General features: G+C 42.7%; 1 pseudogene across 1 annotated transcript in view; it reads left to right on the plus strand.

The window, feature by feature from the left end:
* Nucleotides 1-913: 913 nt before the first annotated feature.
* LOC308430460 (L-lactate dehydrogenase A chain-like) overlaps nucleotides 914-26,397 on the plus strand; it is a 34,297-nt pseudogene continuing 8,813 nt past the window's right edge. Inside the window, exon 1 of the transcript in view lies at nucleotides 914-1,082. The product of the transcript in view is annotated as an L-lactate dehydrogenase A chain-like (transcript). The remainder of the gene's footprint in view (nucleotides 1,083-26,397) is intronic.

Genomic DNA, 26,397 nt, shown 5'->3' on the forward strand with positions numbered 1-26,397 from the left:
GTAAGTTGGTTTGAGGCACCTGTGGGACAGAACTCACAGTATGTTGTCTCTGTCTAGGACTGCCTCTCACCAGAACAGTGCCCTGAGGTTAAGCTCTTGCTCCTGTAGACTGTAACTATTTGTACTAATGTCATTGTGTAAGTTAGGTCACACAGAAACACTTCCCATATGTTACACCATGTGGCATTTAAGTTACCCCAGTTGAAGAATCATTTCTATTGCACAAGTACGAAAACAGATTCCAAGATACCAAAGACATGCAGGGTCTCATGAATGGAAACTGGGCTGGCCTGACTCATCAAATATCACAGTCTCCCTTCCATCCTAAAGTTAACCCTCTCATTAGGAAAGGCTCTACCAGGCACCAAAAGTAGATTTTGCCAGGAGTTTTGTTTGTTTGTGTTTGTTTGTTTGTTTTCCTGCTCCTCAGATGAGAGTTGAAGGCAAAAAGGAACTTTTTCCTTCCCAGTCATTCTGAAGCATTCAGATTAGAATGACACCCTTGTCAAGGTACTTTTAATGCCAGGTCTATACAAATGCTGACAGATGATGGAGAAGAAAAAGGGATGACGTTCCTGGAGTGACTAGACATTGCTCCAAATGGATCCTGTCCCACCAAATGATCATCTTTCTCCCACTATCTTCTACACAGAAGACGAGTAAAATCTGACTGCCAGGCAGAAGCTACTTTACTCCTTTTTTTTTTTTTTGGGTCATGTAGTTGTCAATTCTCTCCACTCGTGGCTCGCCATTCATGCTTCCCCTGTGTCTGTGTGTGTTTGGGCACTCAGAATGTTGGGGGGCCCTGTCCTCTCCAATGTGGAATCTAACCCTGGAAAAAGATGTCTTCCATAAAGAACAGAAAGACAAAAAAAAAAAAAAAAAAAACACACAAAGAAAAAGCTGGACAAAGATGCTTGCTGCTCGTGGGGAAAATGGTGTGGAGAAGAAACAAGTAAGACTGAACAATGACACCATGAAATGCGTTTCAGAGGTGTCCCTAGTGCCACGGCCTAGCAACCACGGGGCTATGCAAGTGACAGTCCAAGGTTTTCTTTGCTGGACAGCAGACCGTGAAAGCGGTAATTCAGTCCCTTTCCACATCCAGCTAGTAACATGTTAGAAGAATTTAAACTGAAAAATCTCCCCCACTATGTGTGTGTGTGTGTGTGTGTGTGTGTGTGTGTGTGTGTGTGTGTGCCCTATTATCACAACAAAACCCTCAGTGGATTTAAGCCTAGTGAAGGCCCCTCACTTCTGTTCATTTGGTTTTTACCACATTGCCCTTCAAGTGGAAGAGCAGATTCCAAAGAAATTATGTCTTAAAAATAATTTTTGACCATATAAGCCTTTGTATTTATAAACAAGACACACTTTGAAATGATACAAAAAAAAAAAAAAATCCAGAGCTAGAGGAGGGAGCTGTTAGCAATTAGCTCATCTGCCGTGATAATGGTGACAATGGCTTTACAATGCCATTTCTGTTAATGAATTCAAAATAATGGCACAAAACTCAAGAGGCTCCTGGCTTTCAGTCATTTCTGTCTTGTTGGTTATTGTTTTCTTTGTCTTCACCATGACAACTACGAGTACATGAGCTCAAATATAAAGAACTCTGGGATTTTTTTTGAAGAGAGCCTTTTCATAGCTACAATGCCATTCCATCAGGAATTAGCTGAAGATGCTTTCTGAGGACTGCTTGAAATTACATAGCACACAGAATTGTAAAGACACATTTGGTAATGAGGAGAGTATTTGCCCTTTGGCTGTATAAACGATCTGCCATTGGTATCTTAGCATTACTCAGTTACTGAGGCCAGCAGGTGATCAATCACCTTAGTCCTGAAAGGTACATAGAAGTGGCTGAGGATGCACAGTCTGCTGTCATGGGCTGGGGATACATGGCCCTCAGTAGCTGGGGATGTGCCTGGATGGGGATGCTTGGCCCCCAGTGTCTAGGGATGTACTTGGATGAAAATACATGGTCTTCAGTGTCTGGAGACGCACTTAAATGGGGATGCGTGGCCCCATTTATCAATGACTCAATTTCAGACTCATTGTTTGGGCCGTAGACATTCTTGCTTTGCCTTTTTTTTTTTTCTTCTTCAAAGTCATTGACTGCTGTTCAGGTAACTACTGCATGCTTTGACGGGAGTAAACAAAGCAAACTCGTACCTGACTCCCCAAAACTCATGAGTGCTGTTCTCCAGCCTTAGAGATGGGATCAAGGACAAGAAAGCTCACCTACCAACTTTTGATACAAAAGAAATTTGCTCCAACAATTTGATCTTAAGTTCTCCCAAGTTTACTCTTCTATGTTCTTAACACTCATTTCACCAAATATATCCACACAAACACTTTATAAAGCCCTCCCTCCGGTTGGTTCATAAGAATAAATAAGTGCTGTAATTAGAAAGGAACGGAAACCTCAGGAAGTGGAGGGAGGATGAGAACTTTTGGTCTCGATCAGGATGAACATTGGCTGGCCATTTTTAAACACTTCACAAATGTATCTGTCATGTAGTCTCAGACGAAATCATCTTACAATGGGAAGATTCAGTTTACAAACCTCACTCTAGAGTTGGCATACATCCAGGTGTCACAGGGACTGTGGCCCTATTGAATGTGTTAATTAACCAATTAGTTAACACATGAACTAGTTCACAGATTAATTGGTGGGTAACTAAATAACATCTTAAATCAGGTACGCTATATTTTTTCAAATACTGTGGAAAAGATAATGTATTAAGCACATATCCATGTAATCATTTGAATTTAAAATACACTAATTTCTTATATTTTCACCCTAAAACACTACAAAAAGTTAACACACGTGACGTTTATTCCTCTTATTCTCAATAACATTGTCTCTTTCTTAGAGGCAATACTAGACATTTTTCTTTACATAAGAGTCAATATTTAGAGAAAGCCAAAGAACTGGCATTGTTAAAAGGTAATCTGTCAACTGTAATTAAAATCATTGGAGGACTTTTGTTTGTGGGGACAGATTAATCCAAATTAGAGATCATACATCAGAATGTGAGTGTAATTACCTTGAACCATCTATGAGATGTGGGATATGCAATAGGAGGCTTGGGAAATGTTGGTTATTGGTGGGGGTTCCTGTGGCTGCTCCACCACAGGGCTCAGGCCACCGGGGGAGGCAGGAAACCACACTGGCGCTGGACAGTGTTAGGCTGTAGAGTAGCAGCAGGACACCACTCTGGGGGTAGGGAAGCAAGGTCTAAGGCCCAGGTCCTCTGGTTCCTGGGCTTGGAAGAGCTGAGAAAAGTGTGGGGGCCCACGTGTGGGATCTAGCCCGAGGCCAAGGGGAAAAAGGGGAGCTCCAGCTGGTTCCACGGTGGGGGAGTCCTTGACTTGGCAGCAGTGGGATGTAGGCTTGAACTTGGTGGTCGCTGTGGCTGGGAACTACAGGGAGAAGTATCTGGAAAGAAAAGCTAATTGGCTAAGCCTCCAGGCCTTTAGGTAACTCATTATAATGAAGATCTGTCTTGAGCTTAAGTGACCTGTGGTCATGTCCTCTACCTGTGGAGGAGCTATGGGCATTGCTCTTATGTGACTGATGGCAAAGAATTTATGGAAAGCCGTGGCTAGTGACACTGCCTCTGATTACCTGGGAGATTTAGGGAAACGCCTACGGTCATTTGGGGTTTCAAACATCTCTCAGCTGGGAACCATGAAACCTTTCACAGCCCACAGCTCCACAACGAAGTAGTTCATTAAGGCTGAAGTTCAAATCCACAGCATTCATGTAGAAAGCCACACATGGCTGTTCATGCCTGGAGGGTGGAGAAAGGCAAACCCCAAGAGCTCTCTGGTCAGCTAGTTCAGCCAGTTATAAGCTTGTTTCGAAGATTAAGGTGCAGAGCAATGGAGGAAGGCATTGACAGCTTGTTCTAGCTTCTGTATCATTCCTTGCATGCATCACACCAAACAGAAGTCACAGAGATAGATACAGACATCCACATGCACACATTCCACCTGCCCCAGAGGGGTGGAGGGAGATGCATGTGTAAGGTTCTAGATTGAATTTAGAGCAATGTAAAAGGAAAATATAAAAATTATATTTTCAGACTACTGAATATAAGTTTCCATCTTAGGTCTATAATAAGGGTAAAGAAGACAATAAATATACAAATGAGTTTAAGTATAGTTTTTGCAATGTAAAACTTTTCAGACAGCACTTTAAAAAGTGATCTTTTAGAACTCTGAAATGTCATTTCCTGATTCTCCAAATCAGATCACTTTTTGCCACTCGTTCCTATTTTAATTAATTAACTAGTTAATTAGTTTCCACTTGTTTATATTTTATCGCAATTGTAATTAGAGTACTCATCTACTTAAATGAGGTCTTGATATGTTTGACTCTTGAACTTGTGGACTCAAGTGATCCTCCCACCGTAGCACTCAAGACTTTGGGGACCACAGCCATCCATGAGTATCTGACAAATGTACTGGTTTAAAGTGGTTCTAACTTTACTTGCTGAGAATCACTTTGGTTGTAAGCCACCATATTACCAGCATTTAACATAACTGATACTTGACACAAAAAAGAAAACAAAAGCATTAATGAATAAAAAGGGGAAAGAAAGAAGGATACAGGCAGGGATGGATGGGTGAGGAATGGATGGGGAAGGAGGAAGGGAGAGAAGGATTGAGGAAGGGAGGAAGGGAAGAAGGGAGGAAGTGAGGTGGGAAGGTAGGAGGAAAGGAAAGAAGCCCATGACAGGATACTAAATGTAGATGCTCTATGTTGAAATCAACATGCTTGTTATTTTCTCTAAGTTTCCCAATCAGGCTCAGCACTGTTCCCAGACAAGTTCTGTAGTTCAGATCTCTTTCCTTGAAGCCATCACTTTGAGCTGCCAACTCACACTTCTTGCAGTGCAGGCCTGTGCCTTCTGGTGTCCTTTTGGGCTATTTAATCTCAAAAGCTCAAGAAAATAGTTCTTTGTAAGTCTTATACTCATTGAAAACATAGAAGACATAGGGATAAAGCTGGGCACCCAGTAATGAAACAGTCAGGATTAGCCAAGCAAATGGATATAAAAACTCAGATGGTTGGTATATTTTGCTGAACATGAGCTACCCTGTTCCATCTGCCCTTCAGTGTCTTGTTCTCTCTGAAGAGTGTGGTGATATATCTCAAAGATGAAAATGGCAATCCACCTTGAGGAAATATCTGTTCTACATTGAGTCGATAGAAAATTGCCTAGGGATGTTTTATTGATTCTTCCTTAGCCAAAATAATGAGCTTTGGAGAAGGAGGACATTAGGATTCTGGCATTATGATTTCCTCATTGAATACCTTCTGTGAAAATAAAAATCTGACATGGATTTGATTAGAAGCTGATCTTCTCCCTTCTCCCTTGGCATTTTAAATCGTTGTGTAAATATATTAAAGTAAAGAGGTCTCAATTAGTCATTCATTCTACAAGTAGTTTCTGAATCATTCTAGAGTGATTGGGTGAGTAGTCCTTCTGCTATCAAGGAACAGACTGAAACAACTGGCTTCAGAGACAATATCACTTTGTTGGGAAGAATCTAAGTGTCCTCTCAAGATAGTAGTTAGAGTCAGAATGGAGAGCATGTCAAGTAATATGCGTTTAATCCCAGCACTGGAGAGGCAGAGGCAGATACATCTTTGTGAGTTCAAGCCAACCTGGTCTACAGAGCAAGTTCTAGGACAATCTGGCTACACAGAGAAACCCTGTCTCAAAAAACAAAAAGGAAAGAGAGAAAGGAAGGAAGGAGGGGAAGAAAGGAAGATAGATAGAAGAAGATAGACAACATCTGGAGGAGGATTGGGGTTCTAGAAGACCAGACAGGAGGAACCAGTAGACAGATAATTGGCAATAACCAGGGAATTTTCTTTCCTTGGGATGTGACAAAGGTCATTCAGGGAGTGAGCAAGGGAGATACATAGGATCCGTACTTCAGTGTCACTTGGGTGGCTCTGTGGAAACTGTGGGGGAGAACCCTAAGACGAGAGTAAAAGCATCTGTTAAGGATTGCACCTATCCGACAGTGTGTGATAAGACCTTGGATAAGAATGTCACTGTAAAGACTTTAATATGTATTTGGAGGACAAAGATGACAAGACTCCTTGATGGGATTAAATGCCTAGAGTCAAGACACCTCTCCATTTCTGTTGGAAAAAACAATGTTATATTTATGGGTCTAATGAGGAAAGACCTAGATCCTGGAGAAAGGCTTGAGGTTTCTCAGGTATAATTATGGGATAAGAAACTTAATAGACAGAACACATTCCTGGTATGGGGACCACTACAGCACATGACCTTATTGGTGGTGTTGACAGACAGCTAGAAATGGGGATCCCATAGGTATCAGCTATTTTTTCAAGGAAAACATCTGATAACCTTTCCAGTCTCAAGGTGACTATGAGTGAAGTAGGTAAATTAATAAGACAGCAAGGATAACTTTCTTCAGGCTGGTTCTTTTCATCTACCCGAGAAGTGGCTTTCCGAATTGACGAGAGTAGATCCAGGTCAACCCAAGCCTTTAAAAGCTCATTTCTAGATAGGTGTTTGGTCAGAAACTCAATGGTTTATGTTTTGAAATATTAATTCTGGATGTATGTTTTCTTCCAGTAACCACTTTAATACATAAACACCAAAGATCTTTATATGATAAGTGTTTGAAAAATATCTATTTTTGAAGACACTATTAGGTTTCTTCATTAGTGTAAAAATATTAGAAAAAAATTATGAGAAAGTGGGGGATTGCCTGTGTCTGAAGATCTTTCCTTTCTATTTTGCATGAAGAGGGGCTTCTCTGACATATAATTAAATAAAACAATATGATACTATGCTATATCGCATGACAAAAAGATGACAGCCATGGTAAGGAACATCATAGATGCAGTAGGCTTTCTCTGAGAACTTGGGGGATGGGTGCCCTGAGCTAAGTTTCTTCATGAACTAGAAAACTCCAAGCATCACATTGCTTTATCTGTTGAAATTCCAGCACTTGGAATATTCTTTAAATGAAAATAAATTGCAATCATTATTCACACTTCAAAATTTGTTCAACATAATTTCTATAGTGTCCAAAAACACATAGCTTCACTCATAAATCTAATAAACACTCAGAACTTCCTGCCACTGATATGGGCTTATCTCTCCAGGTTTGTCCACAGGATCCATTAAATGACCATCTTAATTACAACCTAATTGTGTTTCTGCTTAGAAGACTTTTAGATAGCCTTAATGTTTGATCTTTTTAGTCTAATTTCACAGGTGGCAACATATTAAAAGCAAGTTTTTAACTAAGATATGACTATTGTGTTTCTAATACATGAGATTGTTTTCTCAGCCACTTTTTAACTTACTGACAAGTGGAACAGCCCTTTGAAGATAGTAATTGCATCCACATGTCCTTCATCTTTCATGAGGGGAAAATAGGCCATGCTTTGTAGTCAGTGCCTTATTTCTACCTATAAACTTTAGACCTTTTGATTCAAGATCTCGAATTTCTTTGAATCTTTTCCTCTAAAATAACCTACCTTTTGAATTCTGCCAAAATCCTCTGCTTACATGTTTCCAAGGATACTTGTCCTGAAGTTACCTCCAGAACCTTGAACTTTAAATGTAGCTTCTCAGGCTAAAGCGAACTGAAGCTTCTTACAGAGTTCTGTAAAATGCAGGGTCCAGGTTACACCTGGGAGGACCCAATATTCTGTCTTTCAAGAATCTGCGATCTGTATTTTTAACAAAACATATCATGCGGTTTTAGGTAGATTTTGAGAAGCTTTGCTAGACACAGCTTACATTTTGTTTTCAATCACGCAGATTTAAATTTTCCATGATGTTTTGTTTTTGTGAACAAAATGATTCCTACAGTTCTGAAATACTGGCTAAATAGATACAGACATGTGTAACATGCTAATTTTACTATTTTTGAATAATTTGTTTTTAGAGTACATGTGCATTCACTTTCCAGACTCTTCCCTCGCTTGTCCACCTGGAAGAGGAAAGGATTAAGATCTATTCAAAAGTAGAAGAGTCCCTTCAGGAGCATTCACCTGGGAAGCTGGGTCCTTTCTACAGTAGCTTAGGGGACACTTTTGGTGCACATGGCTCCCTAACCATGTCTAACATTTTTCAGGATTTCAGGTTCCTTCGAACACCCAGATTTCAGTTTGCTCTATGCCTTCTGTGTCAAAGAAGAGAGTTCTAGTACATGTCAGGGTTTGTGTTTCATTTGCAAGGAGAAAACCAGGACAGTTCAACAGCCGCTGGGGCATATGCAAGATATCTAGAGATGATGATCTTGAGTGATACAGCTTTGGTCTCTTAAAAAACAAACTTAGGCCACATTTCAGACTATTCGTGCTGGTTGACTTATACCTGTGCAACAGTCCCTTTGAGAGGATACACACTTTATAACAGGGCCCTTACACTCTTTGCCATTCATAGAGGGTGAGACAGCTACTTTCTAAAGTAATTCAAGAGCATCTATTAATCATTTATTGTACACTAGGCAGTAAAGACTCAGAGAATAAGAAGAAATACTCTTGACCATCAACAAACTGAGGTTGAATAAGGTCCTTTTTGGATGCATGGTACAGGTTGTTGTTGAATAGTATGTTCACTACCAAGAGAGAGAATCCCAAGTGGTATCCTGAAAGAAGAGGCATCTAAACTGAGAGATTGTTTGTTTATTTGGTAGGTTGGCTGGTTGGTTGGTTGGTTGTTTCTGGTTGCTGTTGATAGTAGTGGTTGGGGTTGTATCCCTTTGTGTAAGTACAGGTGCCATGGTGACCAGAGGATAATAACTCAGGTGTTGATCTTAGCTTCTTACCTTGTTTGTGGAGTTTCTTTGTTGTTGTTTTATTATAAATGTCAAGAAAGCCAGCCCAGAAGTTTCTAGAGATTTTTCCTAACCCTGCCTCCATCTCCCCATCAGAGTGCTGGCATAACAGATACACTACTGTACTCAGCTTTACATACAATTTTGGAGATTTGACATCATATCCTCACACTTGCATGGCAAACTCTTTACTCACTAGCCATCTCCTTGGCACCTGGACTGAGATTTGAAAATATACAAAAGAATTGTGAGCAGGAAATGCAGAGGCTGACATTATGAAAAAACACTTTGTGTCCACATGGAGGCTAATAAGAACAGGCTCTATTTAAAATGCAAATTAGTTTCCAAGGCCAAAGAATAGAAGTCCCATCAAGTGGACATCATGTGGTTATTCGATGAAATCTGCCTTTCTTCTATAGGATAGGAAGAGTCTTTGAAGCATATGACATAAAGGATACGCATGACAGAGTTTGAGTTTATTGATTGGATTCACCAAACATTTGTTGAGAACCAACTATGTGGTCGGCATTATGCCAGTCTTGGCACTAAGAGTATATAATACCAAAGAAGACAGAAATGATCCCCAGCCATATGGAACCAAAATTTTGATGAAAAAATTAATAAACAATAAAAAACAATAAACAAGTGAACTACTAAATTATCCAAAGAGAGTAAGAAATCTAGATTGCTTTAAGTTCTAAGAGGAAAATTAAAACATGTGTGATGATAATCAGAGATAGTTCCCTTCTAAAAATGCTTAGGAAGAATTTCTTTCAGAAATTCCTCAGTAGCATTGACAAGGAGCAAACAAGGATTGGGTTTGTTCAGTTATTTATTTACTTTCAGTTAATATGTTTCACATTCTAAGCCTACAGGGATTTTGAAGGACTGGATTAATCATGTTGTAGAAAGAAGGAAGAAGAAAGAAAGTTGAACCTTGATTGACCTCAATGAATAGCAAGAGCACATGGTGGACAGTTGAGGGCAGTAGCATGTGATGAACAGGTGAACAGTGAGAACACCTGGTGGACAGGTGAACAGTGAGAACACCTGGTGGACAGGTGAACAGTAATATCACCTAGTGAACAGGTGAATAATAAGAACACCTGGTGGACAGGTAAAAAGTGAAAACACCTGGTGGACAGGTAAATGGCAAGAGTATGTGATGGACATGTGCAAGAACATGTGGTGGACAGGTAGGTGGTAAGAACACTGGTGGATAGGTGAATAGCAAGAGCATGTGATAGAAAAGTGAGCGTCTGGACTCTCAGCTGGTAGACAGGTGAACATCAGAGAACATGGTGGACAGGGAACTTGAGAGAAAGAGAGATGGGTAGACAGGTGACTTGAGCAGTACACCTAGGTTTTCTGCAGTAGTGACAGCAACCAATGAGGCTTAGCTGAGGGTTGACCCTTGCTGACTGGGACTGTCAGAGGCATAGCACACCAGTAACATGGACATTTCCAGTGAAAGGAAAGAAAATTATATATATATATATATATATATATATATATATATATGATATATTGGCAGAAAACAGACATGGATGTCTCCTCAGAGGCTCTCCCAGAGTCATACAGATACAGATGAGAATGCTCGCAGCTAAACATAAAACTGAACACAGGGACCCCAGTGAAAGAACTAGAGAAAGAACTGGAATAGCTGAAAGGTTTGCACCCTCATGGGAAAAACAACATTGTCATCAGCTAAGGCACTGAGGTAGAGTAGATGACTGGGAGAGGGAGCACCTTCATGAAATCAAGTTGACGGGGAGGTAAAAATAATTGCTTTCTCATTAAATGAGAGCTCTCACATGGAAGACTTGAAGGCTGAGGGTAACTATGCATTTTATGCTTAATTTTAAGGAACCCTGGACAGCTGTGTGGAAATTATTGGCAAGTGTATGGTCTAATAGTCTAATCGTAAAAGACTAGAAGAAACTCTGCAAGGGTGTGTATTTAGACATGCCTTAGCCTGCCTGGACATTATTCCTTCCTTCTAGGATGGGCAGAATTCTTCCTGAAATAGAAATTATGATTCTGAGAGGGGGATGGGCTAAATGTCAAACAAAGTAAAAGTTGGGTCAGCATCCCTTGGGTTCTCTGCTCTGTTTTCACAGAGTATGGGGCAAAAAGGCAGGTGCTGTGAAGCAATGCCCTGAACTACTTTAATCTTTTGAGAAGCATTGAAAGCAAGTGGGCCCCCCGACCCACTTCCTTATCCTATAAACTGAGATACTCAGATCAGAGCGAGAGGGAAGAGAGATCTGACTCTTTATAAGCAATCTTGGTTTCCATGTTTTCTTCCAGGCTCAGTTGTCCAGGTTCATCTTTTCCTACACCCTCCACCCTTCCAAGATGCCTGGGTTACACATGCGCGCGCACACACACACACACACACACACACACACTTGCAACCATACTTAACAATGCAAACAGGAGGAATAAGATGAAGTTTTTTGGGTAGAGCCGTGCAGAATCAAAGTGCTGTAGCAATCAGCACACCCAAGTGCCACTTGTAGTGCATTGTTCCTTCAAATTAGCAGCTTCAGCTGACAGAGCCATGAGGTTTTTTTGGAATGCTTCTCTATCAATGTCAAAATCAAAGATAGAGGGCGGGGAGAAGGCTGAGTTTAGCAGGGTGGCATTTTAGATGTGGATTTATCCAAATGAAGTGCCTCGTTTGCTTTTCCCGTCTATCTTTGTAAGCCTTTGTTCTTACTGTACTTGGAACTGCAATGAGTTGGTAGTTTTAACAAAAGTCCCATGGAGAGGTCTTCTGGTAGATTGACATACAAAGTTTAGGGTTTGGGGTTTATTGCATGATGTGGAAAAAAAAAAAAACCAAGAAACTGAATTTACAAGTCAAAATCTATCACAAAGTAGTTCGGAAAACTGAGGAATCAAATTAGTAATAAATCCCAAGCATTCCCCTTTAGACAGTGGGTCACTCTGCCTTTCTGGCCCTCCGGTTTATTGCCTGCAATAAAGAAAGGCAAAGACTGTCTACTGGCCAAGTCCTGACCAGTGTGGACATCATTTAGCACTCATAAGGTAAGCAACTACTATTCCAGTTTTACAAGAGACCCAAGTTCCACAAGTCAGTATAATTTTTAAAACATGGCTTCTTCATGATGTGTCATCTTCTATTTATTTAACAAAAAAAATCTACTTTTCCAAAGTTTATTTGTTTTTACTATAACCAGCTCCAAAAACACATCCAAATGTGTTTTATCACACAGGCGACCATGCAGAAGACTTTAAACTCACCGGTTTCTATTGCAGAGCCAACTGACTTTGTGGGAAATTGCATTAATGTGTCCCTTGACTGCCTCTTTTGTTAAGTTCAAAAGCATCCAGGGGAGAATGTTCAAGAACCATTTGCAGCCACTTACTTGGTGTATTACTTATTGATGACTACATGAACAAATTATTCCAAAAGTTGGTAGCTAAAGACAACATAATTACCTAGCATCTCTGCATGTCTGATGTTGAGAGGTTTTGGTGCACCATTGGCTGAAGTCAGGGTATGGACCACGGCTGCACTCATCTATTGCTACCTTCCCTGAGAAAAGATATACCACAAAGTGTACTGTCCTGGATACTGGTAAAATTCAGTTCCTCTGGGGCTTCTTGACTAGAGGCATCCCTCAGTTTCTGTGTAGATCTCTCCATGTAGCAAGTGACAGCATGGCAGTGTGCTTTATAAGACTAAACAAGCAAGTAGAGCCAGAGAACACAAGTGTCACCAAGATGGAAGTCACTGTGTCTGTCTTAGTTAGAGTCCTATTGCTGTGAAGAGTTCATGACCACAGCAACTCTTATAAAGGAAAACATTCAATTAGGGTGGCTTACTGTCCAGAGGTTAGTCCATTTTTTCATGGTAGCACACAGACACAGTACTGGAGGAGTTGTGAGTTCTACCTCTGGATCCTCAGGCAGCAGAAAGAGGACAAGACTGGGCCTGGCTTAAGCTTCTCAACCCTTAAAGCCCAGTGACACACTTTCTTTAACAAGACCACACCTCCTAATAATGTCACTCCCTGTGGGCCTATGGGAGTCATTTTCATTCAAACCACGACAGGCTCCTTCAGACCAAATCTCAGAAATAGCATTATATCCTCTGTTGTAGTTAGGTTTTCTATTGCTGAGATAAAACACTATGATCAAAAGCAACTTCGGGAGGAAAGGGTTAATTCCAGCTTGCAACTCTCAGGTCATACTCTGTCACCAAGGGAAGCCAGGGTGATAATTCAAGGAAGAAAGTTGGAGGCAGGAACTGAAGCAGAGGTCTTGAAGGAATGCTACTTACGGACTCATCCCTCAGGGTTTGCTGGGCCTGCTTTCTTATATACCTCAGGACCACAGCCTCCAGTGGTCCTTCCCACTAGTCAAGAAAGTGAACTACAGGCTTGTTTACAGGCGAATCTTTTGGAGACATTTTCTCAATTTAGATCTCTCTTCAAATGACCCTAGCTTGTATCAGGTTGGCTTAAAACTAACCAAAACACACCTTCAACTACTTGCTGTTCATTTGTAGCAAGTCTCTAGGCCCAGCATATATTCAAAGGAGTAAATCAAAAAGACATAAGCAGCATGAATCACACACACACACACACACACACACACATACACACACACACACACACACACACACACACACAGTGGAGGACCTGTCATTCCTAACTCCAAATTTAGAGTTTATGAAAACAAACACTTGTTTCATTCATTAAGCCAACAATAAAGTTTTATTCATACCACCAAATTCACATTAACAAAATGTCTTCTACCTGTTTGCATCCCTAAAAGAATTTATTGGATGAAAGAGATGGATGGAGTGTCTGTTTTTAAAAAGTGAGTAAATTGTGTGGATTGTCACAGGCACCACTGAAAATCAAGAAAATGGTCCTAAGTTGCTGAAAGGGTTTCTCCAGCTCCAAACTTATTTTTCCTGGTGTGTCAAGTGGTTAGACTAATCCCATTCTGAGTACTCAAAAGTATATTGGCAGAATCAAATGGTTTAGATGGGTTAACTCCTAAGATATTTGATATGCTATTCAGCTTAGATATTTTTAATATTTACCCAACATGTAACTCCATCAAATCTCCCACTCATGAAGAAATTGTATTCTCTGAAGTTCTTGGAGGTGAAAATGTGGCAGCCATTGAATGGTTGTTTCCAAAATGTCAGTATTTCACATATTGCAAGACAGTAACATTTGGCTGAAAATAGTTGAAAAATTAAAACTCATGAAAGTAAGAAACAATTCTGAAGAATCCCATTAGATTGTGCCAGTAGTCCAACCAAATGATGGTTTGGAACCAATCATTGTCATCCCAAACACACAGTGAGTGCTGGAGTCACAGAAGAGGTTCACAACGCAGGCAAAGGATCAATCATATCACCAAAGACCACAGCCCTGGTGACAAAGGAAGAGGGCACTTTCTCTGGTGTAATCATCTGAGCAGCAGCTGCCAGCAAGAAGGGCGTGCATGGAGCCTGAAGAGAGGCTCTGTAGATGCGTGAGCGATCCCACCAGAGAGGTTCAGCCGTAACTTCGTGAGCTTCAGGGGAAATGGGATGTGCTGACATATGCAAGTGAATGAACCATGGTACTGAGTGTGGCCTTTCCTGTGAGCTTTGAGCAGCTTCCTTCCAATCATTTAGCTATAGTGACTCAATATAGGCTGGAGTATCATGGTACATACAATGCTAACACTTGAGAGGCTGAGGGAGGATGCTAAGTTCAAGTCCAGACTGATAACTCTGATGCCCCACATTGTATATGTATAAGATGTATATGTATGTGCATGTATATATGTAGGAATATATATGGTGAATACATATTCATTAAATATATCATATATAATCACATATATTGATGCATCAAAAAGTGCCTATTATATGTATGTCATGATTTAACTAAATGTCTACAAAAGTCCTGGATAGTCTTAGTATACTGAACATCAGGATAACTACCAGAAGGTGTTATGGTCCTGAGGAGGAACTGCTAGAAGAGAGGTCACTGTGAATGTGTCCCCAAGGGAAATCACAGGGCCTTGGCCTCTCCCTCTTTCCCTCCCGGTTTCTGACTGACTCTGCCCCATGCTCCCTGTCGCTGCCATTCAGTCTGCCCACCGGACTCCCGAGGCACAGAACTACTGATAAGAGCCGAGGATCTCCAAAATCGGGAGCCCAAACCAACCTCTTCTCTTCTGAGCAGATTAACTCGGGTAGATTGTTGTTGTGACAGAAAGCTAACTAAGGAAGCATAAATGTAAGGGTTCCCTTCAGTATAAAGGTGACATGGCATGAACGCCCTCAACACTTCACATGTATTTGCAGAAGAAACATGGCAAGGAGATCTGCGGAAGCAAACGTCTAGAAGTTTCAAGTGCTTTAGTATTTTGATGCCTTACAAATTTATAACTTACACACACTTTGGAAACCTGGAACTCCTACTAGTGTGTTTAAAAATCTTCACATTTAGAGGCTCTTAACACAATAAAATTACTGTGCATCTTTCCAACAGAACCTTCATAAACTTAGTGGGAAGCATAATTGAGAGCGCGCCCGGAGTTACGCAGGAGCAGACGGTATTGATTGACAATACCACCAACTCACTGATTTCTCTGGTTTGGCATTTTTCTTCTCTCTGTGGATCAAGTGGCTCACTTCCTCTATCTGACACATTCTTAAGATAGTTGGAATGTCACTCTTTCAGCAAAGGTGAAAGGCCAAATTTCAACTCCAGGCAGTTGTGGTTATTTCTGACAGCATCTCCTTCCCTGGCAGCAGAGAGCGCTGAGCTCCTGAATGGGACCATTGTTTGTTTAGTTAATAAAATTAATTTTGCAGCTATTCATAGGATGCTCCATGGTTTTGGGAAGAATCAGAACAAAAGCGTTGCACTGTGACAACCCTTAGGTATCTGTAGAGTGAAATTAAAACAGGCTTAGAAGTGAATCTTCTACTTTATATTCTAATAATTATTATGCAAGTATTACTTTCCCGATAAATTAATACTAATATAAAATATTGTGATCACAAATACTATTTTATCAAAATTCAGGTCTCGTGAATTCACCTACAACCGTCCTTCTGTATCCTCTCTGCTGAGAAACAGAAGATTCGGGAAACGTGGCAACGTATGGACAGTGAACAAAACCTCAGTCACTAATGGATCCATCCAAACGGATGCTATTTGAACAACTTGTTTGGTAATAGCTTTTAAACGGGGAGGAGGGAGAACCAATCCCCTACGGGGTTCTCCTCTCCTTTGGTGGCTATCCCTACGAGTTTGTTTGCTAGTTAGACCATGTTTATAGCCAAACACGCAGAATGGATGGGACAGCCACCCAGGAAACCAGATTTGGGATTTTCTTACTACTGCAGTCACACTTTTTGCCTTTGATACTTTTCTTGACTTATATTTTCATTCTGTGCATAGCAAGTCCTCAATTAACATTTTGCGTGAGAGCATCAGGACCACTGAGATGGCAGGCTGCTACTATTCTTGGTCTTCCTGACACTTCCCCGTGGCAGAATGACAGTCACAGCTGCAGCCATTCTAAGGAATCTGCCTGGGATTAGCATGAGGGTTGGGTCAAAAAAGCTTTCTTCCTATACTTACGTATTTATGCGTCTGCTTTTAAACGCTCCTTATATTGTCCCGAATAGCTGGACCCTGAAAGAAAACCTCTCTGGGGACAGGGTTGAGCTTGACTCTCTTTTGAGGGGCCATATCTCATGTCTCGAATTAATGGGAGGAGAGGCTTTTGGTTCAGTGAAGGCTCATTTTCCCAGTGTAGGGGAACGCCAAGGCGCTAAGGTGGGAGAGGGTGGTTGGGAGAGGAAGCACCTTCTTGGAAGCAATGGGAGGGGGAGGGGAATGGGATTGTGGGACAGGGATAACATATGAAATGTAAATGCAGAGAATATCCAGTAAAAAAAAAATTCTAATTCAAGCTGTGTGTCTGTCAACAATGTTTCCAGGCTCCAGGTTCATGGCATTGTGCAAAACAAACATGGAAAAGATGTTTTCTCCCAGCAAGCGGCAAGCTTACCAGCTTACTCATGGCTTTCCTGAAGGCACAGAGTTCACTACACAGTCCTCATCGGCTGAATAAAACAGCAGCATCTAGTTTTGTTTTCTAAGGGAAATCGGTTGTTATGGCGTTACTTACGCTGAGCGCATCAACAGACACATGAGGCAGACAAGAGTTGATGGGCTTCTTTGTAAAGAGCGCATTTGATGAAGTCAGGACAGATTCCCCTTTCTATGGAGAAAGGGTTCTGGAATGACCATGGTGGCTGCGAGAGTTGTGGCGAAGGAAGCATGGCATAAAAGGGTAAGCAAGATACACTCAGAGCGACGCCCTTGAGGCCTGACACTGGAAATGGGTTTCCTGAGGTGGACCAGAGTCAGGGGAAAGTGAACAAACTTTAGACGGCCCAAGGAACAGGAGGCAAAATGACCTGGGTCCTATGCGGTAAGCTTTACACACACAGAGCACACCCTGTGCCTGATGTGAAAGCAGCGTGGGAGAGGCAGCATGGACCCTGTCCTGCATTAGGCAGATCTACTGAGCGGCAGGGGCCTGATGGTGTGGGGAGAAAGAACAGCTTCTGTCTCCTGAGAGGCTCTGCCAGAGCCTGACAAACACAGAGGCCTATCCTCTCAACCAACCATTTGGACTGAGAACTGGGTCCCCAGTGGAGCAGTTAGAAAAAGGACTGAAGGAGTTGAAGGGGTTTGCAACCCCATAGGAAGAACAACAATATCAACCAACTAGACCCCCCAGAGCTCCCAAGGACTAAACACCAACCAAAGAGGGGACCATGGCTCCAGCCTTATATGTAGCAGAGGCTGACCTTATCCAGCATTAAGGAGAAGAGGAGGCCCTTGGTCCTGTGAAGGCTCAAAGCTCCAGTGTAGGATAATGCCAGGGCAGGGGAGGTGAGAGGGAGTGGGTGGGTGGGGGAGCACTCTCACAGAGGCAGGGGGAGGGGAGATGGGATGGGGGGGGATTCTGGAGAGAAAACCCGGAAAGTGGATAACATTTGAAATGTAAGTAGAGAAAATATCCAATTAAAAATAAACAAGTAAAGGAAGAACAGCTTCTAATATCAGATTTTAATAAGATCTACGGCGAGATACAGAAACAGGAATTTAAAGATGAACAGGTAGAAGCAGCTTCAAGGTATCTGCGTGCATATGACCAGTCAGGTCAGTGATCACAAAACTCTTGTAGGAACAGCAGGGAGAATCGTTTTGAACACATGGGAGGAGCCTACATCCCTGCAGGCTAGCCTAGCTCCTGAGACGGTCTGTCATGGCGGCCATCTTCCTTCCAACATCCAGTTCTGCATGCCAAGTGTGTTTAAGGAAAAAAATGTAACCTCAGTGTTCAGGACGCCGAGGCTGAAATGAAAGGCTGAGGATAGTCTGGGCTACAGAGTGATACATTGTCTCCAAATAAAATCATAAAATAAAATAAAATAAAAATAAAATCGGGTTCAGTATTTTTGTTTAACGTACCGAGTATTTAAATGTTGGATATAAGAAAAGATTGCACTCTCGTCCCAAGCTGTAATCATCAGATGGCTTCCTGAGAAGCGCCACGCCCACGATGGCTCCAGGATCCCGAGACTTCTGTGTGTACCCCGTGAACAACTCATTTTAATGAGATTCTTTCTCCTTCCTGTGTTGTCAGAACCTTTCGGACATGGGTTCTGGACCGGGAAGGGCCATAGTCGGAAGAGATGCACTTTTTGCACCCTGAAGCTTCTCTGGGTCCATCCATTTCTTGGACCTGGGGACCTCCCAAGATTTTGCCCGGGGCTGCTGGAGATTCCCATCTGTCCTCTCTTCTCTAGTTGGCTGTACACTCACTGATGGCTAATGGGAGCAGGCTGTGGCGTGGGAGAGGAGAAGAGGGTTGTTACAGTGCTGTGGGGACTCGGCTCGGGCCCGACTCTAGCTCTGAGATCCGCGGGGTTGTGGAAGGAGCACGTGGGGCCTGTAGAGAGCCGGGCTGTGGCTTGTTACCGTGAACAATGACTTCATTCATTCTTAGCTCTTGTTCTTCAGACAGCCTGGGAATACAGACTTGCCTGGAATTTTGAAGTGCATGGGTTATTAAGGCAGGGAAGAGAAAATGTGGGTGTCAGAGGGAGACCACGCCCAGGTGGCTGCCTAGGATACTGGCTCTGTGGGGTGTTCTAGGTGTCACTTGCAGAGCACAGCCTCCAACAGAATTGTCCTCTGCCCTGAGACCGCCCATGCTCTCCTTCCAGGTTGTCTCAGCACAACTCAAGTCTTGACTGTTCTCTTCAGCTCCGGGTTCATCTTTTAATCTGTCAGGGACCCACCTGTGGCTTTAATGTGGGGCCTGCCTGAGCTCCACCCTCCTACACCCTGTGGTTATCAGTCCCCCGCCCTGATGTTATCCTCTGCAGGAAATCAAAACACCATGTGTGTGAGCAAAAAATTCTGTCATTTATTTGTGCTACAGACTTCAGGAAGAGGAGAGAGAGGAAAAAAAAATCACAGCACTCTTCATTTCAAAAGGGAGGGAGGGTACACTGTTTAATCCTTAGTGACCTTAAGTCAGCTTTACTAACAACCAGGAAATGCCTGACCCTCGGTCTTCACTGCTGTCATGAACTCAGAACTGTTTTAAAAATGGAAATTAAAAAAATAAAGTAATTACCTCTTCGTGTGTTAAAAAGTAAAGTTGAATTGCCCGTTGCCGTGGAGATGGCTTCCTGTTTACCACACTGGTCTCCCAGCTGTTGAAGACCAGCTACCCAGCCAATGAGAAAACAGCATTTAGTTTCCCTTATTCCTTTCCTGCTTCAAATAGTGAGTCAATACAACCTGTAATTTACCAGCCAGTAAAATTTGATAAATTGTGTTTTCATATATACTAGTGGCTTTATATTTAACAAAATCCATGGCATGGAATTACCACTGTGCCTAAAAGCATTATATTTTGAGAGGTAGGGGCATCCTTAATGTCTAAAATGCCCAACCTGTGCCATCTAAAACCCTGGTGTTGCATTTCTGGTACTTCAGACAGCCTCCTGCAATAAGGAACTCTCCTGCTTCCTCTCTGCTGGTAAAGAAGCTGCACTGTCATCCAGCAGTGATAGATAACATCCTTAATAACAAGACCAAGACCCTGGCTTTCGTTCCCACTGAGTACCAATCCCCAAAGACCCCAGAATTCTAGAGTACACTACTTTGCGTGTGATAATAAATAATGTTATTTGAAAACTGAGAAGCTTTCATTTTTCCTCCCTGCCTGCATGTATAAGTAATCTCAGGTGTCCCAAGTAGTCCCGGAAGACAGACCCATAGATCTCAGCAGCTACATCATTTGAAGAAAGGTACGGGGGGCTTATTGAAAGTGCCAAGCACTGTGGAGAGAGTGAACTGTGTGCTTTCTCTGGACATTTAACCAGGAGGTAGCCAGCTCCAAGCAGTTTGGTAAGACGCTTCAAAAGAGCCCTCCTGGTAAACAGCTGGTGGCTAGCCACAGCTCCAGGAGGCTTCTTCCCACCTTGGAAGAAGCTCAGAATTTCTCTGGGGTACCCTCTCACCTTTCCCAGAGTCTGCCTGCCCAGACCTTTTGGGTCTGATCTTCTTGTCCCTTTCCCAACTCCTCTCTGTCCCTCTCAGAGGCCTTTGTGCACCACCAATGGCTTTGGAATGTAGCTGCCCACGCCACTGAGAACGGTGGCATCCCGAGGCAGAATATGCAGTGCACTTCATTTTACCATAAATGAGTAAGGCATCTGTGGTAATTTTAACACTGGATAAGCATATTCTAGTGGAACCCTGGCAATAACAAACTCTGTACAAGGTATCTTGGGGGAGGTTTTGAGAAAGGTTTCTCTGTCTAGCCCTGTCCTGGAACTCACTCTGTAGACCAGGCTGGCCTTGAACTTAGAGATCCACCTGCCTCTGACTCCTGAGTGCTGGAACTAAAGGTGCACATCACCATAGCCCCATCTCAAGAAGATTCTTCTGTAAGATGGTGTAGTGTTTGTGTATAGCCTACGTCCATCCTCCCGTACATTTGAGATTAATCTAGACAGCATCATCCCCAACACACTGCAAGCATGAATAGTTGCACAAAATGTTGAGAGCATCCTGACAAGATAAACGGTCTGAATGCAACTTCAGTGGTGTGACATGTTTTCAGTGAATCTGGAATCTAGTCTGAAAGCCATTCGGTGAGAGGTGGAAGGAGCAATACTGTTCAGGCGAAAGTGAACGCTGCTGAGGAAAATTGTTTGGGCATCCTTCTTGGGGCTGACCTCTGCCCTAAGTCAGTTCTATTGATGATACTTCGCATTTATCAGAAATACTCCCTTTTCCCTCGAGAGGCTTTGTGTTTGAAACAGAGATTTTCTTTTAAACCCACCATTTGAAGTGTTGTCAATTGACTCTGCTACGTATTTTCCATTTCATTATCCAACACCAACCCCGAGTGCCAAATGGGCATGTTTGGCATTTTTATCATCATTCATTGTGGGAGGAAGGTTCAGCTCTGCTCGGCAAGAGGTGAAAGTTTGGTTTCTGCCATCGAAGAGGATAGAGGAAAAAGACAGAGGACAGACAAGCCTATGGGAAGGCTGCATGTGCCCTGGACTTGAGGGTAGACACTGGGGTGGACTTGGCTGTGAACTAGTGTAGAGGTCTGTCTGGAAGCACCAGAAGGTTGCAACTGCCTCCGGCAAGCAATGGCCATGTGAGTACTGGAATCAAGAACCCCGCCTTGCTTCCAATCTAAAGTGGGGACACATTGATGCCTCAGAGATTAGAATTATTGTCATCACTTCACACAAAGCCTTCTACTTCTCTTTGCTTTGATTCTTGACTCTGGTCAGCGTATTTGGGGCACCTCTTTTTTAACAGCTTGCATTGTCTTTATCAGCATGTTACATAAAAAGGCACGAAAGGTTGTGAACTTCTGCCTCCTGCAAGAGGTAGAAGGAGCGGAATGAGGAGGAGGCACACCGTGTACTCGTCCTGTCTGACACATGTGGAACAGCAGTAGGTGCTGTTCACAGAGACACCGTCTGCCTGCCTCTAGAGAGACGGGTCACACAGCAACAGCAGTATGTGACAGCTCATTTTCTTAGCCCCTAAGCTAAATGGTCAAACACGTCTATTCTGGAGAAGACAAAGAAAAAAAAATAGAAAAAGAAATGCATGCAATTTCCCCCCCTTCCTGTTTCTGGGTTTGACGTTAGTCATCTGTTCTGAGAAACTCTGGGGCAACCATGATACATTTGGAATGCTGGATGTTGAGTTTAATCTGACATGCAGAAGGTTTTAGTGCTGTAGTTTGGAGCAGGCTCACCAGGCATGAATTTTATGCATAATGAAAAGGAGCTATCGGTATGTAAAGTTGGAGCCTCTCTGAGTGACAAGAACTTCCAGGGGGTGTGGCTGTTTTTGAGCAGGACTGAGTGCAAAAAGGGTCATGGCTGTAGGAGCCAGAGCCACCTCACCACAGACACTGCCATCAGCCCCTAACTCTCCGAAAGGTCTTAGGCTGGTTTTCTGACCCCAGGCAACAACACTGGGAGGCTAGGGTCTGGAAACTGTTCAAGCTCTCTCCCAGAAACTCTGCCCCTTCACGGGGCTCTCTCTCCTCTTAGCGTCACCACCCGACACTGTAAACTACAAATCTGTGTGATGCTAAGCTACTTAAAATGAAATACAGGAGCCCGGCTTGGTGGCCCAGGTCTGTAATGCCAGCACTTAGCTGAGGATCGAGAGTTTGAGGCGAGCTTGTGTGACAACAGGGGTTTCAACTCAGTCTCTCCGGCAAGATCCTGCCTTAAACAGAATGGGAAAAACGCTTTGTTCAATAGGATTTTAATGGGTAATTAATATCTAAGAATAAAATTACTTTACACTATGCGCTTTCCTCTCAAGCCTTCCAGGCACGGCATGTATTTAGTAGACGTTCATCTTGGTTTGGCCTGAGCCACATTTCAAGCGGTTGTTATCCACAGGTGGCAGCGGATGCACACTGCACAGCTGCTGGCTCTGACCTCCTGTGTGACTGATGCTTTGTCATCAGGGTCTCCTTCTCTGCTGTGGCTGCCCTGCAGAAGTCTCTGGTAACTCACCTACCAAGGAACTCCAAGACAGATGCTTGTTTTGCACTTCCTTCCCTACTCAGCCTCTAGGGGGCAGCTCCAAAAGGTGTCCCGGGGCGCCCTCTAGCGACTGCTCTCAGAGTAACAGGACTTTGCAAAAGCAACTCTTGAAAAAAGGAAATAAATTGAAGTTAAGCAAATGAGGCATCAAAGTCACATTCCAGGGACTCAGAGTCCTTGATCAGTGGACAGTTCTTCCTGTCGTTTCTGTAGAAGAACTCAAGCCAGGAACTGGCCTTTACGTTAGCTGTGCTGTGAGCTGGTTTTGCAATAGAACATCCATCATACCCCCATGCCACCGGCAAAATTCAGCTTTCTAGAAAGTGACTATGGCTCTGCTTCTCTTGTTTACTTGCCAAAGCCCTCAGGGTCTAACAAAACTATGTTTGTTCACCATTAATCTAATTTTAACCTTTCTTCTTGGCACTGGAGCTGACCTATCCTAGGACCAGGACACTTGGTCTATCCATGGACCTGGACTTAGATCATCAGGGAGTTGAGATAGTAGGACTGACTCAATACATGAAGGTCGCTGGACTGAGGGAAAGGAACCAATCAGGTTCGAGAGAAAGTTCTATAAAAGCTTCTGAGCAAGGACTCTGCTCTGTCTAAATTGTGACTGGCAGAAGATACTCTATTCTCTCCCCTTGGGGCATGGTAAACACATCTGAAGTCAGAAATTCCAGCGGCCATTTCTGCTATCAAGAAGAGACTGCGGGCTGGAGAGATGGCTCAGCTGTTAAAGGCTCACAACCAAAATATAAGAAGAGGCTGTGTCTGATGCTCAAAGAGGAACGAAGCCCTTACAGAGGCTGTGGGGCATCTTGGGAAACTCTACGGAATCCAGCTGGGACTACCGTAAGAAGCTGATTCTGCACTTCCAGACACGTGGTCAGTCAACAACCCAGGAGGTAGAAAGTCTGGAAAGATGACTTGGAAGATGACTACCTTTTACTGAATGAAGCATCCAGAAACTTCTCTGCATAATTTATCATCACTGGTAATATGAAAATGTTGTGCAAACAAAACACACACATATATGCACACTCATTCATACATGCATGCACATGCATGGACACGTGCACATTCAAACACACTTGAACATACACATATATGCATACACATACAATGAACACTCATTCACACATGCATGGACACACACACACATGTACATTTACACACCTGTATATACACACCTGCACACACATACGCACACATGTGCCCCTAAGGTAGTATTTATAGATATATAAACTCTGGAAGGCTGAGGTGGGGAGAACAAGGTATCTGTTCACTTAGGGCCAGGAACACAGATTCAGTTTGACATTACACAAGAAACATTGTTTTAAAAAGTAAGATTCTTTGCAGACTGAGATATTTACTCAAAATAAAGGGAAATGACAGTACTGGAAAAGCACAACTTGGGGACCTTTGCGTGGAAAGGGTTCTTTGGCCCCTGGTGCAGTTGATCTGATTGTTTAGTAGTTCATGATCTTATTTGGAAACACAGGGAAGGGGATGTGGCAAAGCCATGAAGCCCACCACATGTGCCACACGCCAGTCAGCCCCTCCCCCTTCTCCCAACTGCACCTTTACAACTGTAAAATATAAAGGGGATGAGGCAGGTAGCTCACCACAGGTTTATTTTGTGAAGGAAAGCAGTTTTTTAACCCTGACCTAACCATGGTCATGATATGTAGTCCGAGCTAGCCTAGAACTCTTGGTCGGCCTGCCCCAGCCCTGCAGATGCTGGTGTTTGTGTCGACCTGGCTCTGGACTCACTCAATTCTCACGATCAACAAGGCCCCACCTATCCCTGGAGTTCACTGCCTAGGTTAGGCTTGTTAGTCATGGAGCCCAGGATGCCTGTCTCCACTGAACAACACTGGATTACAAGAGTGAGCCACCATCCCCGGCTTTTTCCGTGGGCTCTGAGGATCTGAACTCAGGTCCTCATGATTGCAAGATCCTTACTGACTGAGCCATCTCCCCAGCCCTTGTATTTGTCACATTTACCAAGGACAGGTGGGGGACCGAAAGAGGGACCAGAACGGACAAGTGATCATCCAGACATAGGTTAACTTTTAGTCTCTGTCACTTACTAGAGTAACCTTGTGAAGTCATTTTCATGGTTTAGTTGTCAGTTATTTTATGCAGAAGACATAGCAACACATATGACACGTGGTGTAGTAACACACATGACACATGGTCTACGGGCTCTAGGCTCATTCACACCTCATGGGTTAATGCTTCTGATAAAATATAATTCTGGAGAGACAATGCTTCCCAATTAGCAAATATATACTTGGTTGATTGATTTGATTTGTCTGTGGTAATGCTGACTACCCAAAAGAGACAATTATGCAAACCTTAATTCTGTAGGCTCAGATCTTCCCTGCAATGAAAATAATCTTTTGGTTCACTTTGTATCCAAAAATTCAACAAGAACTCAGGAGGGGCTGCAGGGAAATGGGGTAAGCTTAGAGAATCCTTAGACTAAAAATGACTTCAAATAATTATATATGTAGTATGAATACTTTCTAGACCTTGTAAAGTCTGCATATTATAAACCAGCTACTCATTGCTGTTAAGTAGAAAAGGGTCCTCTGCTTTCTACCCCAATCCCCCCACCCCCTCTAGAGTCAGAATTGTCTCCAACAACAGGAGTGAACAAGCACAAAGATAGAAGTGAACACTCACACTCATACTCACAGGAGAGGTACCAGGGTTGCTTAGGACAAAGCAAATAGTGTGTGTGTGTGTGTGTGTGTGTGTGTGTGTGTGTGTGTGTTTAAAGGGTCATTGCAGAAAAAAAATAATGTTTTCCCCAAAGGTATTTTTGAAAACACCCATTTATTTGAGAGCATTTTGTTGTGATAGACTAGAATGGTTGAGATGTATTCTGCTTTCCTGGAACAACCTGCAAGCTAAAGAGAAAGGGATAAGCTGACCCAGTATTATCTGGAGCTAGACAAATGTTACAAATATTTTTCTCCCGGTGTTTGGGTTTTTCCAAACCAAAAACATTTGCCCTAAGTTTTTGTGTTTTAACAAGCCATTTGTATTTAGAAGGAAACTTGTTCCGTATGTGTTTAATATGCTAACACTTCAATCGTTAGTGTGTTGAGTTATAGGTGAGCAAGAACCATGTATACATCTGTATACCTCTTGTCTCATCACAAAGCTGGGATTCCATCAAAGGGTCAGAATTCCCTCACTGACTTTGTAGCCTGAATTATAAGTTCACAGACAAGATTCCTGAGAATCTAATTTAATGGGTTAATACCACAGAATTTCCAATTTCCAGAAAGGAAATAAGTTTATAAATACATATATCACCAAGAGAAAAAGGTAAGGGAGAA

Source organism: Micromys minutus, assembly GCF_963924665.1.
Source record: "Micromys minutus genome assembly, chromosome: 15".
NCBI classification, from domain to species: domain Eukaryota; kingdom Metazoa; phylum Chordata; class Mammalia; order Rodentia; family Muridae; genus Micromys; species Micromys minutus.